The following is an 18,159-nucleotide window of genomic DNA, read 5'->3' on the forward strand; positions in this document are numbered from 1 at the left end:
GTGATCTGTGCCGTATTTCGTATAGATCGGATCATATTTGGATATAACTGCCGTAATGACCAATCTTCCTATCGGAGAACTGTTCACCAAAGCCGATTTCAAAAAATAAGTTTAGGTTAGGTTAGGTTGAAAGAAGGGTTAGATATTAACTAGCCCCATGCCACTATGGACAAACACCTAAGCCAGTAATCGGCTTGTTGTGCGCTCTAAAAACTAAAAAATAATCTCGAAATATAAAATTTTGAGTTTAGAATTCCGTGATTAAAATACATCGATCCGAAAGGCTTCGGGTTAACCAAGTTTATTGACGGCAGTCCTCTGACCTTCACCGCCATATCGTCTGCCCCTTCATTCCCTCTTACTCCGTTATGGCCCGGCACCCAAACGATGCGGATTGTGCCATCCTCAGAGAAGGCGTTAATCTCCTTCTTACACTGCAAGACTGTTCGTGACCTTACCGTCCTGGTTGATTTTCCCTTATAGCCATGTTACTGTCCTTAAAGATGCTCACACTTGACGTCCTCACGTTAGCACCACACCACCTCACGCATTCTGTGGTCGCCCGGAACTCCGCCTGTAGGACCGTATTATGCCCAGGCAGTCTAAAACAGATTTCAGTTCCCAGGCCCACTCCGTCCTCTAGCTTTGGTCTATCTATGTAATATGGTCTTCCAGATGGCATAAACAAAGTTAGCTACATTCAATTATGCTACGTTTATAGTTACCGTTTGATATGTTGAGGCGAAACGTAACATAGTTGCAATAAAATAAAAGCTTTCTGATTAAAGTATTTTGATTCTCGTAAAAATGTCTCAAACATTTTATTTTTTGCATGTAGTACATAAGGCGAAATATCTTTTTGATCTCTACTACCCGTTGACTAAAATTCGTCCACTATCTAAGAAACCGAAACATAAGTAAGAATTTTTTAACCAGCCGAAATAAGTTTCTAAGCTTAGGTTGAGTTGATTTTTTAAAGAATGTATGCTGATCAAACGCGGAATACACCGAAGCGTGTCTCATTTTGGATACAAGGCGACCAAAGTCGGGACCATATCAGATACTCATCTTGTCAGCGCCACTGTCTAAGATTTCAACCCGTTTTATCGTACTTTGCATATTCAAAAACTTGCCCATAATCTGTTCATATACAAACTCACATAGCCGCTTCAAATTTATCTCTATCATTTAACAACAGTATGTCATTGCCATCCCAACTATAGTAGGAAGTTCTTAAGCTGTTGTACTGCCATGTACCATAAATATTTACGCTTCATTGGTTCCATACACATATTTTGTCTTCGTAGTTTTTGTATACGAAAGGATTATTATGAGGAAATTACATTATTTTCATGAAAGAATACCTTCTGGCACTTTACTTTCTAAACAGTTTATTTTTAGTTTGATCCTGACATTTTTTATCGTGTTACATCATATCCTTTCAGCTTTCAATTTGCACCGAATTTGTAGTAAGTGTTGTAAGGATACTTGCAGAGCTATGGTGTGGTAAAGCAATTTGGGTGACCTTTGCAGGAGTTTAAATAATCTATCGCCTAGAAGTGTTCCATGGATTTTTATTTATTCATATCCATTTTGTCTTTGGTAACAAAAATTTAATTTTGGGCCAAATGTTAGGAGCAGCTTGCCCTACAGTGTATTGAAGGTAATAAAATAAACACACACACACATACACACCCAAGGCATGCTGTTACGGTCTTTGCTCAGGTAAAAGCCCAATTAGACTTTATTTGATTACCATGGTGTAGGTTGTGGCTATGACATTATGATTTATTGCGGTTAGACTAATGATTTAATTCCATAGATACTTTCAAATGGATAGGCAAACAGACTAACAAAAAACAAACCAGAGACACCAATCCTATTGTGGTCTATGGCTGCAAATTCATAGTGCATAGAAATGTTGAAAAAATATCAAACGCTTCACTTACTCCCACTTGACCTTTAACATTGAAGGAGATTTATGGAATTAATGTTGGGCGGCCAAAGGCACATTTCATTCCTCCCTATTTTTTCTTACAGTAAAATTCCAACTTTTCCTGAAATACATTTGGCATGAGATAATGGATTCAAATGGACAAAATGACTTTGAAACAGGGCCACATTTCTCTTCCCAATCACCTTTGGGATGTCCTTGAGGTTTCACAGGCAATCACACATTAAAATGCTGGGTCAAGATTTGTAAGAAAACAATCCAAAGAAAAGAGATTTGTATGCGACTTTAACTCGGGATCTGGCGATGTCCGTCCGTCTGTCCGTTGAAATCACGCTACAGTCTCCAAAAATGAAAACATTCAACTGAATCTCTGCGCAGATTCTAGTTTTAGCCTACTTCCAGAATTTTAAAAATTTCATTATTTTGAATTGTCTAATTCTTAAGCTTAGAGACCTTTTTTGGAATTATGGCAAATAATAAGAATTTTTTTTTTGCATTTTACCCAACGTTTTGTCAATAATTTTTGACTTTACCAGGGGATTTATTATTTCCATCTATTTGAACAAATAACGAAATCACAATTATGCGCAAAACAAAACCAACGCATGTTATAAAATGCAACATTGACTTAAATGTTACTTTGATTTTTTGTTAACACCTAACAATACAACCAAACGAATAAAACTACACTTAATTTTTTTCGACTTCGACTTTCGACTTTCGATTTGCTCATCTCATTGCTATTCAAAGGGTTTTAGCCCGCCCAAGAAACTTTTGCTCGCTACGCTAATGATTAAACCTGTCGATATTCATACAGAATATATTCTAGATCGAACTATATTTGGATATAGCTGCCACAGAAATCGATTTGCCGATTTAAGGTCTAAGACCCATAAAAAGCGTATTTAATAACCGGTTAGATTGGACCAATTTTGGGTATATCGCCCATATAGACCGATTTCCCGGTTGAAGGTCTTTCTCCCTTAACTAGACTATTTATTACCCGATTTTGTAGAAATTTGGTGCTGTGAGCTATGTTAAAAAACTTCATATCTTCGACGAATATCGCACATATCGTTCTCCCGATCTACAGGCTTGAACCCATACAAGACCCATTTATTACCATATCTCACTGGAATTTGGAACAATGCATTGTTTCGAGTATGGTTTTGAAGTGGGTTCATAAGCGGTGGATTTCACCGGATTATTACGATACGTTGTTTATATTTATGCTCGAGGTGGTGGGTATCTGAAACTGAAGGATCACTACCATCACAATTTAGCTTTAGATACGCAAATCAATATTTCGAGGTATTCCATTTGTAATACCTCGAAATATTGATCTGCGACCCCCAAAAATTTTATCTATTTTTTGTCGTCTTGACATTCTAAGTCGATTCTCGTGCCCGTCCGCCTGTGGAATTGCATGGGGATTGCAAATGGGCTCAAATTTGGATATAGCTCCCATAATAATAATAATCGGAAATAATTAATATGACTTCCAATACTTCTATAACCTGGTATAGCTCCCATATAAACCGATCTACCAATTTAACATCTTGAGTCTCACAAAGCCGCAGTTGTTATCCGATTGAACAGACATTTTGCACTTAGGGTTCTGTTATTACTTCCAACAATAGTGACAAGTATGGTCCAAATTGGTGCATAACCTGATACAGCTTCTATATAAACCGATCTACTGATTTGAAATCTCAAGCCCCTGGAAGATTCAATTTTTATCCGATGGTGCAGAAATTTTTTGTGCATAGTGTTCTGTTACGACTTCCAACAATCGTTTCACTTACGGTACAAATGCTTTGTTTAAACTTTTAGCAGAATCCATGGTGGTAGGTTCCTAAAATTTGACCCGGCCGAACTTAGCACGCTTTTACTTGTTCAAAGTATCCTCCAACAAAATCTACACACATTTGTATGCGCTCAAATCAATTGTCGAAGCGATTAAGAAACCATGAAAACATGGTTATTGAAAGCTTCTTCGGCATCTTTTGCAGACCAAAATCATTGATAACGCTCCTGGCACAGGATTGCTGTGAGCAGCACACAGGCTGGCATTGTGGTCCGATCTGTTTGGTGTTCGTTGCTGTCTACAGAAACTTATCTGCGAGCTACCGACCGCGTCCACAGGTTGCGTATAGTGGAATGCTCCATACGGAGTAGCTGCAACGACAGTCGCGAACAATCAGCGGTATCGAGTGGAGAGTCGCAATGAGAGGTCGGGTGGCACCGACTCATGCACAAATACTGAGTGCCTATGACATGGCGAGTTATTGGCGCCTTTAAATAACCAATGGCCATGATGTTTAAGCGGCGATCGGTCCTTTGGACCGGAACGAGCATGCTCACCTACTGGAGCATGACGAGGATCGCCGCCTCCACATGTGGAAAATGTGGCTACAACAATCGCAACAACATTGATAACGCATTTGTATCTCAATGTGCTGGAATACAAAGAGGTCACTGCCGAATCAGGGCAAGAAAATTCCATGAAGATTTTGGCTTAAAGAAACTTTTAATAACCTTTTGTCTAAAACATCAAACAATTTTATCTATTGAAAAAATTACATTGCTATTCGGTCTTTAACCCATTAAAGACAAAAAATACCCAAGAATAGAGCTGCCTTAGAATAATTCTTGCTCCAGTTGGGAAAGAGGTATCGTAATGGATTGGCGTAAAGTGGACGACTGAAACCAGTTACAACAATTTTTCCCGTCATGTTTTGGGGCAAATTTGGCTTGTCAAAAGTCGGAAATTTTGTAAATCCCAAAAGTCAAACGAAAAATGTCTCAAAACTCTTAAGAGTGAGATTTCTGGAATCCATTTCAATGTCTTCTTGCATTTGATCGTTTCTATATTAAAAACAAGTAAAAAGGCATTAAGTTCGGCCTGGCCGAACTTTGGACACCCACCACCCCGGGTATATATGTAAACCCTCTTTCGTCACAATCCGGTGAAAATTGGATAACTTATACACCCAAATTCGTAACGGACATTGAGTGGTCTAATAAATTTCAACAAAATCGGGAAAAAAATAAAGCTTTTATGAGCTTCAGACCAAAAACCGGCATATCGGTCTATATGACAGCTATGTATATATACAGTCCGATTCTTACCATATTTGGGTCGGATGGAGGGTGGCCTTAAACTACTCACTGATTTGAATTTCAGCGAAATCGGGTGAAAAAAAAAACAATTAAAAAGGCGTTAAGTTCGGCCGGGCCGAACTTTGGATACCCACCACCTCAGGTATATATGCAAAACCACCTTTCATCAAAATTCGGTGAAAATTTCATACCTTATGTCCCATATCAGTTATATCAAAATATGTTCCGATTTGGACCAAATACTAATAAGTACAGTAGCTATATCAAAAAATTAACCGATCTGAACGATATACGACACGGATGTCGAAAAGCCTAACATTAGTCACTGCATCAGTGAAATCGGATTATAAATGCGCCTTTTATGGGGCCAAGACTTTCAATCGAGATATCGGTCTACATGGCAGCTATATCCAAATCGTGACCGATTAGGGCAAATTTGCACTAGAATGTCGAAGATCCTAACACAAAGCACTGTCTCAAATTTCAGCGACATCGGACAATAAATGCGTCTTTTATGGCCCCAAAACCTAGATATCGGTCTATATGGCAGCTATATCCAAATCTGGACCGATCTGTGCGATGTTGCAGAAGTTTGTCAAGGGGATTAACGTAACTCACTGTCCTAAATTTCGGCGACATCGGACAATAAATGAGCATTTTATGGGCGCAAAACCTTAAATCAAGAAATCGGTCTATATGGCAGCTATATCCAAATCTGAACCGATCTGGGCCAAATTGAAGAACGATGTCGAAGGGCCTAACACAACTCACTGTCCCAAACTTCAGCAAAATCAGAAAATAGTGTGGCTTTTATGAACCTATGACCCGAAATCGGAGGATCGATCTATATGGCAGCTATATCCAAATCTGGACCGATTTGGGCCAAATTGAGGAAGGATGTCGAGTGGCCTAAGGTAACTTTCTGTCCTAAATTTCAGCAAAATCGGATAATAAATGTGGCTTTTATGGGCCTCGGACCCTAAATTGGCGGATCGGTCCATATGGCAGCTATATCAAGATATAATCCGATATAGCCCATCTTCGAACTTAACCTGCTTATGGACAAAAAAAGGATCTGTGCAAAATTTCAGCTCAATATCTCTATTTTTAAAGACTGTAGCGTGATTTCAACAGACACACGGACAGACGGACGGACATGTCTAGATTGTCTTAGATTTTTACACTGATCAAGAATATATATACTTTATAGGGTCGGAAATGGATATTTCGATGTGTTGCAAACGGACAAAATGAATATACCTCCATCCTTCGGTGGCGGGTATAAAAATAATGTTATTGTAATAATCTTACAGGTGCGATTTTATACCAAAATCATCAAATACAGCTTTCATCGCTAAATGGTCATAAAATATGAAGAAAATTATTTTTTTGTTGTACACGCAAAAAAATAAAACGTTTGGAAACATTTTACGGCAAACCAATTACTTTAATCTCAAAGTTTTGCTTTTATTGTAACCTAGTAACGGTTTCACTTCCACTTATCAAACATTAGCCGCAAACATTTTATTAGTGAATGTAAAAAATTTTGTTTATTGTAAACATTTTAGCAGCTTCGTCTATGGTAAAAGAATCTTCCTTTTGTTGTAAAACCAAAAACTCTTTAATTGCAAAAATGCATCGATAGCTGCAAACGATTATGGTCCATAATAATTCTCTTCTGTCCCTCCTACTAGATAGAAAGGGTGAGTAATTGAGCGTATAGGACAGTGGTTGAAAAAATACACACTCTATTGCACATTATTTTGTACGCGCACAAGAAAAAAATCCCATGCAGACCCATAGGCTTGCAATTAATTGCAATTGTGTGCTCGTCGCTGGTTACACATATTCTTACACACAATTTTTTTTCCTTTTTATGCCCTCCTCCATAGGATGGGGTATACTAATTTCGTCATTCCGTTTGTAACTCCTCGAAATATTCCTCTAAGACCCCATAAAGTGTACATATTCTTGATCGTCATGATATTTTAAGTCGATCTAACCATTTTCGTCCGTCTGTAGATAGCATGCTTATTTCGAAGGAGTAAAGGCAGCCATTTCAAATTTGCACAAATATTTCTTATCTGTGTAGGTCGGTTGGAATTGTAAATGGATGAAATTTTGAATGAGGTGCTTTGCTTCGATTTCTAGAAACTGTTCCTAGTATGATTGAAATCGGTCCATAACCTGACATAGCTGTCATATAATTTTCAATAAGTGTGCTAAGTTTGGTTTTAATCGGTCCATAATCTGATATAGCTGCCATATAAACCGATCTCGAATCTTGACTTCTTGAGCCACTAGAAGGCGTAATTCTTATCCGATTTGGCTGAAATTTGGCATGACGTATTTCGTTATGACTTCCAATAACTGTGCTAAGTATTGTTCAAATCGGTCCATAACTTGATATAGCTGTCATATAAACCGAACAGGGATCTTGACTTTTCGAGCCACTAGAAGGCGCAAGTTTTATCTGATTTAGCTAAAATTTAGCATGACGTGTTTGTTATGACTTTCAACAACTGTTAGTATGGTTCATAAGAGGTCCATATTCTGATATAGCTGCCATATAAACTGTTCTGGGATCTTGACTTCTTGAGCCTCTAGATGGCGCAATAACTATCCGATTTGGCAAAAATGTTGTACAACGGCTTTTGCCATGGCCTTTAATATACGTGTCAAATATGATTCGGTCTATGGCCTGATACAGCTCCCGCATTGATTTATTGAGCCCCTGAGAGCCGGATTTGTTATCTGATTTGACTGAAATTTCTCACGCTGTATTTTGTTATGACCTCCAACTGTACCAAATTGGGCTAAAATCGGTATTTTCCCTGTTAAATTTCCCCTAGAAATTTCAATTTGTGCCTGATTTTTAGAAATTTGGTACGTAAATTCACATATATCTTCTACTGAATTAATATGTGAAAATTTTTGAAGAATCCATAGTCTCTACGAAACATACGTATAAATTGACAGCAACGATCGGATATAGGGTTGCCTTTTATATTGCGGGATAAGAGAATAAACAAGTAAAAGCGTGTTAAGTTCGGCCGGGCCGAATCTTATATACATCCACTACCCGGCATCTCTTCTTAGGCAAAAAAAGGTTAAAAGAAAAGATTTGCTCTGCTATTAGATCGATATCAAGATATGGTCCGGTTTGGACCACAATTATATTATATGTTGGAGACCTGTGTAAAATGTCAGCCAATTCGAATAAGAATTGCGCCCTTTTGGGGCTCAAGAAGTAAAATAGTGAGATTGATTTATATGGGAGCTGTATGAGGCTATAGACCGATTCAGACCATATCAGACACGTATGTTGATGGTCATGAGAGAATCCGTCGTACAAAATTTCAAATCGGATAATAATTGCGACCTCTAGATGCTCAAGAAGTCAAGATCCCAGATCGGTTTATATGACAGCTATATCAGGTTATGAACTGATTTGAACCATACTTGGCACAGTAGTTGGATATCATAACAAAACACGTCGTGCAAAATTTCATTAAAATCGAATAGGAATTGCGCCCTTTAGAAGCCCAAGAAGTCAAGTACCCAGATCTGTTTATATGACAGCTATATCAGGTTATGAACCGATTTGAACCATACTTGGCACAGTTGTTGAATATCATAACAAAACACGTCGTGCAAAATTTTATTCCAATCGGACTCCAATTGCGCACTCTAGAGGCTCAAGAAGTCAAGACCCAAGATCGGTTTATATGGCAGCTATATCAAAATATGTACTGATATGGCCCATTTACAATACCAACCGACCTACACTAATAAGAAGTAATTGTGCAAAATTTCAAGCGGCTAGCTTTACTCCTTCGGAAGTTAGCGTGCTTTCGACAGACAGGCGGACAGACGGACGGACATGGCTAGATCGACATAAATGTCGAGACGATCAAGAATATATATACTTTATGGGGTCTCAGACGAATATTTCGAGTAGTAGTTAGTTATCCTATGGTGGAGGGTATTATAAAATATTAATCATCGAAAATCGCTTTATTGTTATACCCTACACCGCTACTGTGGTATAGGGTATTATAACTTAGTACATTTGTTTGTAACACCCAAAAGGAAGAGACGTAGACCTATTGATAGGTATACCGATCGTCTCAGATCTGATTCGATTTAGCTATGTCCGTCTGTGACTACAGGTCGCAATTTCCCTCCGATCGTCTTCAAATTTGGTACAGGTGTGTTTTTCGGTCTAGAAACGAAGCCTATTGAAGTTGGAAAAGATCGGACCAGATTTGGATATAGCTCCCATTTATATGTTCGTCCGATTTGCAGTAATAATTCAATAAAAAGGTCATTTGTTAACCGATTCTCTCGAATCGGAAGGATTTTCTTATAACTATCGACATTATTTGTGAATTTCATAGAAATCGGTTCAGATTTAGATATAGCTCTCATACATATATAGCCCGATTTTCGCTCCTAGAGCCATTGCATGTGCATTCACTGACCAATCTTCTTAAGACTTTGTACAACACCTTCCTCGACGACTACCACAATATCTGAGAAGTTTTCTTGAAATCGTTCCAGATTTAGATATAGCTCCCATACATATTTTAGTCCGATTTTCATAATAATGCAATAAAATGGTCAATTGTAAACAGGTTCTCTCGAAATTTAGAAGGAAGGTTTTTTTATGACTCTCGACATTAGTGGTGAATTTCGTAGAAATCGGTTCAGATTTAGTTATAAATAGCTCGCATATAGCAAAATTGGTTCAAATTTGGATATACTCCCTATAGGGTAGGTGTAGGGTATTATAGAGTCGGCACCGCCCGACTTTTGCCCTTCCTTACTGGTTTTTGCATGTGTTTGAACCAATTGTTAAAACACTTTTGCCACTCTGACTGAGGTATCTCCAAAATATGCATTCTGGTGTCCGCTTCTTCAGGTGTCGAAAAACGTTGACCTCTTATTTTTTTTTTACATACGGGTATAAAAAGAAGTCATTCGGTGTCAATTCAGGACTATACGGCGGATGACTCATCAAAACGATGTTTTGAGTGCTCAAAAGTGCAGTTGTTTGAGCCTATGTGTGAGAGCTCGCATTGTCGTGGTGAAGAGTAATCCGTCTTCGGCAGTTAGCTTTCTTCATTTCTTGGAAGAAAACTGGCTAACAAATGGTTGTGTACCACTCAGAATTGACTATTCTGCCATGTCCAATTTTTCCGAGAAACAGGCGATCATTTGCTTAGAAGTGCTTCGTGAGCGAGCAACTTTTATTGGTTTTGGCTCATCCTGAAATACCCATTCAGTCGAGTGCTGTTTACTTTTGGAGCATTTCTTTCGATCAATCGACACGGGCCTTTTCTTGACCGATTGACAAAATGTATGGGATCCAACGCGAACAATTTTTTTGACCGTCAAATGTTCATGCAATGTATGGTGGTCCCGTTAATGCCTAAAGTTGCCTTAATCTTACGGTCAAATGACGATCTTGCAATATCAGTTGGCGCATAGCATCAATGGTTTTTGGAATAACAACTAATTTTGGACGACCTTCACGAAATTCGTCTTGGAGTGAACTACGACCTCGGTTGAATTCACCAACAACATCGATAAACACTGGTCCTTGATGGAGCTTTATCGCCAAAAATTGAATTGAAGTTTCTCGATGCACTGTTGTTGAGTTAATCCTCGTTGAAAGTAGTAAAAAAATAATCGCTCGAAAATTTTCGCGGTTGAATTCCATTTTATGGGCGAGATGAACCTTTTAAGTTACTGTAAACAACACAAATATCGTCAAAATGTTCTGAGAACGAATAACCTCAAAAATTTCAAGCTTTACGATAGAGCTCTCAGTTGGCAGATTGCAACACAAGGGTTGTCCAATCTCGAAATATAAAAGGCAACCCCACATAATATAGAGAAGAAGATGGAAATAATATATACGCTTGGTGCTGTCTATGCAAAGTTCGATTACTCATTCTTTTTTGAAAATTTTGTCACTTATTTCATTTAATGTATAGAATATGTTATCTCTCGGTTTATTTGAAGGACATACTTCCTATCTAAATGTGAATATAAAAACTGTTCAAACTTGTATCATTCTTCTGCATAGGAAAGAGTTTCGTTATCAACCACAATGAATCACAAATGAATGTAAACCAAAAAGTATTTTATGAGTCCTACGAGTGTGATAGCATTAAATAGAAATTCACTGAAACATTAAAAATTTGAGGGCAACTACAAATAAACTTTAAGAGTCTTTTTTTTTTGTTTGTTCTTGTTCGCCAGCTAGCCTGCATATAAATTGAAGGCACAAGTCGCAAACAGTAACAATGAAAGTCATAACATAAAATGTTTATTTGGCTTAAAAACACATTGAAATGGAAACCTAAATACACACTGGAGCCCTTGCCTCTAACCCTTGCCTTCAAAGAATTCAATGTAGTCCTAAACCAAAAAAGAGCTGAACCACATCCATACACTACGAGTGAAATGCTGCTGCATAAAAGTTCAATGTCTCCACAAATAGTACGCTTCCATACTTGCCCCAACCTATGCACAAATGCGTTTTATAAACACTTTAAATGATGTATTGATGTAGGATTTAAATACAAATTAATTTGTCGACTGGATAAAGCGCCCAGATAACTTCAACTAATTCTGTTAACTTCGAGCCATCGAAACCATGTCAAGACTGAGGAGCTTACACATGCTGTGTGCAGTCAACACAAGGCGTAGCATTTAAGGGTATTAAATAACTTGGCAATTAGTTTTCGTCTTTTGTTTTCTTTTAACCCTTTTTTTCTCATGTCAGTTGCTTCTGTTTTGTCTCGTATGCCTTTGGACACATTTAGATTTAAAGGATGAAATTAGAAATTATTTTACCATGGCAAACAGGATTAATCTCAGACATTTCTTTGTTTTGTTGTGGTTTTCGTGGGAAAGAAGGGCATGCCTAGGTTTAACCACAAAGCTAACCCATGATTTACATTAAATTTGTAATACAATGAAAAATTGTTGTTAAGAAGAGAGAGCAGAGTAAGAAATCGAATTTCTTCTATCATCGAGAGTTGCTAGCGGACAACCAAAAAACTGCCTTATTGAATTTAGTTAATAATTTTGGGTGATACCGTAGCCAACTTCTCAAAATACTGATTTGTGATAGAAGAAAGGAATAAAGAGGCGTGTTTATGAGCAAGTCAAAGCACCTCGTAGTCGCAATGAACTACGAAACTTTTATCAAAGAATTATGCCTTAGATCAACGAATTTGTTACCAGAATATCTTTCGGCAATTTTGAGGAAAGCAATCTGTGACAAGTACGAATAGTGTGCTTCAGATTTATGAAGAGAAAATTAAAGCCGGGGACAAAGGTAAACACCAACTTACTTTACTTTGATTGGTTATGGCAGAATATTTTTTCCACTAGCCGAACGTAGAATAGCGTTCCATGCGCCTCGATCTTATGCGCTCATTCTAAAATCTCTGACAGCAAGTTTCGAGGCGTCTCCCACAACTTGATCTTTCCATCGGGCTTTTGGTCTTTCCGGTTTGCGTGTACCATCGTGTTTGCCTTCAAAAGACTTCTTTGGTGGAGCTTCTTCATCCATTCTGACAACATGACCTAGCCAACGCAGCCGTCGATTTTGATGCGTGTAACTATGCTATCGTCGTCATACACCTCATACAGCTCGTGGTTCATACGTCGCCTATATTCTCCGTTAACGCAAACTGGTCCATATATTTTACGAAGAATCTTTCTCTCAAATACTCCAAGCACTGCCTCATCTGCTTTCACAAGTACCATGCTTCAGAACCATATAACAGCACGGGTAGTATCAGTGTCTTGTATAGTGTAATCTTCGTCTGTCGAGAGGTGGCCTTGTTTCTAAACCAAATTAGCATCTGTTTGTCAGCATTATTCTTCGCTTAATCTCAAAACTGGTGTCATTCGTTTCGGTTACGGCGGTGCCGAGGTAGATAAAGTTACTGACTGTTTTAAAGTTGTGGTTCCCAACTTTCTCCATTTTCTTTATCTGCTTGGTTGTGCAAGGCTTTTTGGGAGTTGAAACCATCCATTTCTTTGTTATCTACATTTACTGCCAGACCCATTTTCACTGACTATCTTTCGATTCTTTCAAAGGCTGCAGTTACTACTTCCGGCGATCGACCTATGATATCGATGTCGTCGGCATAGGCGAGTAGCATGTGTTCTCTTGTGATTAGTGTGCCATATCTATTCACAACTGCATCTCGAATAATCTTCTCCAACAGGATATTAAAGAGATCACACGATAGCCTGTCTCCTTGTCTGAAACCTCGTTTGGTATTAAATGGTTCGGAGAAATTCTTTCCTATTCTTACTGAGGAACGCGTATCAACAAGTGTCATCCTGCAGAGTCTTATTAATTTTACAGGGATATCAAACTCAGACATGGCTTGAAATACCTTTGAACGTAAAGGAGTATTGCAGGCGGCTTTGTAGTCAACAAAGAGATGGTAGGTGTTAATTTGTCCTTCTCGGGTCTTTTCCAGGATTTGGCGCAGTGTGAATATCTGGTCTAGGGTGGATTTACCAAGTCTAAAGCCGCATTGATAGGGCCCAATTATCTCATTGAGACTTATTCCTCTTTAGTTGGCACATTCCGTCTTGTCTCCTTTCTTGTGTACGGGACATTGTATTCTGAGGTGCCAATCATCGGGTATGCGTTCTTCTAGCCAGATTGCGCAGATAAGCTGATGCATACGCCTTATTAGCGTGTCGCCTCCGGTCTTAAATAAATCAGCGGGTAACCCGTCGGCTCCTGCTGCCTTGTTGTTCTTTAGTCGGGTCACTGCTACTTGGACCTCATTCTGACTAGGAGGTAAACATTCTATACCATCATCAGGGATTGGTTGTGCTCCTGTACATCTCAATTCGCTCACATTACGTCTTTCCACTTCTTTTTCTTTCTGCGGAATAGACTGACCCAACTGCTTTCATCAAGCAGTTGGGTCAGTCGAGTGGAGTATGCCGCTGCCATTTGTTGTGTCTGCAACTTTTCAATGTCCAGCTTCCGTGCAGTGTCAGATCGTACTTTCCTTGCCATGTTCAAACGGGTGCGAACCTTTGGTGCAACAAGGTAATGATCCGAATCTATATTCGCTCCACGGATCGATCGTACATCTAACTCGCTGGATGAATGCCTTTTATCTATTACAATGTGATAAATTTGGTTTCTCGTGTTTTTATCGGGTGACAGCCATGTGGCTTTGTGAATATTTTTATGTTTAAATCTGGTGCTACTAACCACCATGTTTTTTGCCGCGGCGAAATCTATCAGCCTCCACCAATTAATGGACGTTATCTTGCGGAGGCTAAACTTTCCGACTGTTGGACGAAAAATGTCTTCCATCCCTATTTTCGCATCAAAATCTCCCAGAACGATTTTAATATCATGGGCGGGGCAGTGGTCATATTCTCTCTCTAGGCGCTCGTAGAAAATATCCTTGGTCTGCTCGTCTTTGTCTTCCGTCGGGGCATGGACACAAATAAGGCTGATGTTGAAGAATTTGGCTTTTATGCGGATTATGGCTAGCCTCTCATGCACCAGAATAAAGCTGGAGACAAGGTGTTACAGTCTCCGACTAACCACAAATCCACAGCCAAATGCATGCCTCGTGTTATGGCAACTAAAGTATAATTCGTCACCGTTTGGTGTTATAGTGACGCCATTCCCAGTCCATCGCACTTCCTGTAAGGCGATAATATCTGCCTTGTGCTTCTCTAATACATCCGCCAGCGCGTATATTGCACCTTCTCTATAAAGAGTGCGGACATTCCAGGTGCAGATCAGCAAATCATGGTCCTTTTTTCGTTTGCCTGGGCCGTCAAAGTTTGGGGGAGGGGGGTCCGTTTTTACTATTCCTTTGTTTCTCATAGTAGTTCTCAGTTTTCCGGAGGCGGGTTACTGGCCCAGCGCCCCAACCGCATGGTTTTGTGGGATTGCACGTGTATCCATCGTTGTGACGATCCGCTTGCTCCAAGATCCGACGCTCGCCTCCTGCCGCCCCTAACCTGGGAACAGACGCTGATGTTGGCCAATGGTTATTTGAAGGCGCCAATAACTTGCCTTCATCTCGAGTATCATTGGCACTCAGTATTTAATTAAGAGCCAGTGCCACCTGACTCCTCACTGAGACTCTCCTCTCGAAAATCGCTGACTGCCCGCGGCCGCATTTGCAGCTACTTCGCGTAAAAACGGAGATTTCCACCATCCTCAACCTGTGGACGCGCCCGTAGCTTTCAGCTAAGCTTCCCATGGTAACAATGGACACCACACAAGTCGGAGCTCAAAGTTCCAGCCTGTGGGGTGCTCATAGTCATCCTGTATCGGCCGGGTAAACAGCAATTAGACACCGATATTGAATGTGTACCGCTACGCCAGAATAAAATCCAAGTTGGCCGAAGGACAGTAAATCAGCAGGCCCCCAGCATTTTACGGTTGGAAGCGATACGATGGAAAGGCGTATGCATCAATTTGTTTTTTAATTTAGCTTGAGAATATTGTGCGGGTGATTACAATACAAAGTTAATAAATGATTACCTTTGTTTGATCTCGCCCCTGTTATGGCTGGTAATATGTTCGTTTTTCACAGTTGAAAAACCTTCTTCCGCGATACTTTTTTGTAACATTACGAATAAAATAACAATTATGTTATTCCAAACATGATCTTATATGCGTGGCATATGATTTCATTGTACAGGAAAAGGTTGACCATATTTCTTACCGTGACTTCAAGAACATCGACTATTCTGTTTTGTATAATAAGATTAGTGAGGAGAATTGGGGTAAAATAATATATACCCTCAGCTTTGTAGATCAATCAAATAGTTTCTTACAATATAATATTACTCGTATATACAATGCTTCAATACCCATTCGAAGTAGGAAAGTTGGCTCGAACACAAAACTTTGTTTTGGTTTCAACATCCAGAACTTAATAAAGAAAAGAGACCTGCCTATTCAACATAGAAGCGTTTTAAGACGCCAGAGATGCATGAGGAATTTCGTGCTGCGAGAAACCGGGCGAAAAAATCAATAAAGGCTATGTTGTGGGGCTTTGTTAAAGCTCATGTCTATACAAACAAGCCCGCTTCAATTGACGCATTGGAAGACAACATTTAAGCATTTATTCGTGAGATACCGGCCGAAATGTTGGAAGAGTATGCCAAAATTTGACTAAGCATATGAACCATTTGAGACGTAGTCACTGTCAACGTTTGCATGAAATAATCTTCGCACATTATATATATGTGCTAAGGCACCCTATGCCATAGAGTGCCTTAGCATTAGCTGCTTCTAATACGGAAGTTACAAGTAAAAGCGTGCTAAGTTCGGCCGGGCCGAATCTTGGGAATCCACCACCTTGGATTCTGCTAAAATAGGGGAGTTATAGACATAACTTGACGCAGTTTTTGAGAGTCATAACCGAACACCACGTGCAAAATTGCAGCCAAATCGGATAAAAATCGCGGTTTGTAAGAGATCAAGAAGTCAAATCGGGAGATCGGCTTATATGGGAGCTATATCATGTTCTTGACCGATTTGAACCGTACTTGGCACAGTTGTTGCAAGTCATAACAAAACACCATGTTTAAAATGTCAGCCTAATCGGATGAAAATTGCGGCTTCCAGGGGCTCAAGAAGTCAAATCGGGAGATCAGTTTATATGGGAGCTACATCAGGAGCACAGTTGTTGAAAGTCATAACTGAACACTGCATAAAAAATGTCTGCCAAATCGGAAAAAATATGGTAGAAAAGTCTTCTAACCAAAGACGAAAAGCGTCGCATAGTGGTTGGTGTGTGTTGCTATCTTTGGTTTTCCTTTTCCATTTGCAATCTGCGATCATTAAGCTCGTCTCGGATGAGAAACAAACAAAAATTAAAACTTTAAGGTTAGGACAGTTTTGCATTTAGAGTAAACAAGAACATCAATGAACTATTTTCCTTATTTCTCCCTGATTGTGATATTAGAACAATTTCAATAAAATCAATTCCTTTTGGATGTAACCACAAAGAATGCCAATCAAGTCATGGTCAGAATGTCATTGGATGATTGGCACATTACCGCCAAATTAACACATTTGAAATGTGCTAAACTACTCTCACGTCCACACACACACACACACATACAGATGCCGGATGGACAATCTGACACCGTTTGAGTAAATAATCGTGCCTTCATGAACTCACGTTTATAAGTTTACCCACACTACACTATGTACTTGCGCGCGAATAGAAACAAAAATATAAAGCCCTGGAAATGGAAAATAAACCAAACAATATTTCCACACAACTAATAAATGATGCCATTTGTTTAGCAACAAATTGAAATTTCCACTACAGGTGTTGGTTGATGTACGTTTGTGTGTGTTTGTTTGTTTGTCAAGTAAAGTGTAAGTACAGAGAATCCAATTTACGGCGATCGTTCGTTGTTTTAGTAGCTTTTGTTGTCTCAATGTCTCAGTCGCTCAAATAAACACGCACATTCGGTTTTACTAAAAAACTTTATTGAAATAAAAAGCTAAACGTACCGCGCATTTAGTCCCCCTTGTTCGTGGCATTTTAAGTTCGCGTCAACAGTTGCACATGTACGAGCATATTTGGAGCTCCTCAAAAAAAAAAAAAATTCCCAACTAACAACAAGACAAACTACGAATAAAAACAACTTTGCGCAAATAACACCACAAACGAGGCAAACATTCACACACACCCAAACAGCATCATCACCACCAATCAAGCAACAAATTTATCTGTGTATGAAATCTTTTTCTGTTGGTGTTTATTATTTGTGCTTTTAAACATACCCGGCAAACAGGAAAAGGAAAAGATATGTGTATATACACCGACCAGTGTGATTAGACTTCACACACATACAAACGTACACAAACACACTCATTCATGTAAGCACCCATTCTCATAAAATTTTATGAATAAAGGTAAACCAACGAAAGAGCCAAATAACCAACTCTGTTCTAACTGTGTTGGTTGAAATAAGCCAAGCGACAACCCGAAAACATGATAACATTGTTCTCTTTTCTCTCTTTGTCCCGGACG

The 18,159-nt window shown here is 39.1% G+C and overlaps 1 protein-coding gene across 5 annotated transcripts in view; it reads left to right on the forward strand.

Moving 5' to 3' along the window:
* The window catches only part of LOC106093483 (RYamide receptor), an 814,074-nt gene that overhangs the window by 25,156 nt on the left and 770,759 nt on the right, over positions 1–18,159 (forward strand). Inside the window, exon 1 of one of the 5 annotated variants that reach the window (XM_059363998.1) lies at positions 17,934–18,005. The exons of the other annotated variants lie outside the window; for them this stretch is intronic. The gene's annotated coding sequence lies outside the window, so the exon portion shown is untranslated. Of the gene's footprint in view, positions 1–17,933; positions 18,006–18,159 lie in introns of those variants that run through there. 5 annotated transcript variants of the gene reach the window in all.

Source organism: Stomoxys calcitrans, chromosome 2 (assembly GCF_963082655.1).
Source record: "Stomoxys calcitrans chromosome 2, idStoCalc2.1, whole genome shotgun sequence".
Lineage (NCBI taxonomy): Eukaryota > Metazoa > Arthropoda > Insecta > Diptera > Muscidae > Stomoxys > Stomoxys calcitrans.